Raw genomic sequence first — 1,319 nt, forward strand, 5'->3', positions numbered from 1 at the left:
TGTGTTTGGTAAACTGATTGCCTCCTGATGTGTTGTGCAGGGTGGGGAGGGGGCGGTTGCAGGACAGGTGGCTCGCATTGGCCTGTGTTGCTGTGGTTCCAGAGCCTACCATGAGGCTGAGACCTGGAGAAGACAGCTCTGCCCTTCTCTCTTGGCAAATGTAGCTAAAGAGGCAGCCGCCCTGTTGGCATAGCCAGCTTCCCCTGAGTTGGCCTAATAAAGATCATGGGGGTGGAGAGATAGGGAGAGGGTTTTAGAATACAGATTCCTGGGCTTTGTCCACAAAGTTGGTGCTTACCAGGGGAATGAAAGGCACTCCTATAGCAGGACCCTAGTGTAACCTACGCCCAGTGGGTTCACCTTGCCTGCTGCCTAGATAGAGCCGATGAGGGTCAACAGGTCCAAGTTCCAAGCACCCATGACTTGGGGCTGAACTTGATTAAGAGAGATGCTCCAGGGCTGAGCTGCCAACCCCTTCACCCTTCATGCATGGTTGTATCACACACAGGGTGACCCGCCGCAGCTGCATCTGCAGGCCTCCTGGTGGTCAGGGACTGCTGGGACACGGGGTCTCTTCTTGGAAGGGAGCAGCCTTCCAAACGCACCTACTGGAGCTGGCTGCCTTGCTGTGTGACTTGCAGATCTGCACTGGCCATGCAGCCCCACCTCCGGTCATAGTTTTCTTGAAACTGCTCCACCTTGGGAATTTTGCTGCCAAAAGCTCCTAAACTCTCTTCCACTGTCTGGATTTTGTGCAGTTAAAACTGCATTGAGGAGAATGGCTTGAACCTGGGAGGCAGAGATCGCAGTGAGCCGAGATCACGTCACTGCACTCCAGCCTGGGTGACAGAGCAAGACTCCGTCTCAAAAAACAAACAAAACAACAACAAAAACTGCATTGAATAGCCCCTAGAAGTGGCATCTTGAATTTGGTTATTAAGGTACAACATACACAAACTTAAGTAATATTAAAATAGAAGGCTTGGTACTGCTACTTCGACGCGACCACCCTGAGGTTTGTTAACTATTCTCTGTTGCCTTTGTCTTTGCATCTCTAAACTTGATGCTATGTGCTTACCTGGGAGAAAATGGAAGCATCCCCTTGAGGCCCTCTCCTGTGACCCTCCAGTCATCAACTGCCATGCGCCTTTCCCTTTCCATCTGTCTCCCCTCAGTGACCTTTTTTCACCTCTTCCCTGACCTCTTCTCTGGAGTTCTCTTCGCCTTCCTCACCCCAGCAAATGCAGCATGCATTCAGAATCCAGGCTCCATGTTCCACACTGCTCCACACCGCTCCACACCGTTCCCTCTTGCCTGAC

The sequence above is a fragment of the Gorilla gorilla genome, chromosome 1 (assembly GCF_029281585.2).
Source record: "Gorilla gorilla gorilla isolate KB3781 chromosome 1, NHGRI_mGorGor1-v2.1_pri, whole genome shotgun sequence".
In the NCBI taxonomy this organism is placed as follows: domain Eukaryota; kingdom Metazoa; phylum Chordata; class Mammalia; order Primates; family Hominidae; genus Gorilla; species Gorilla gorilla.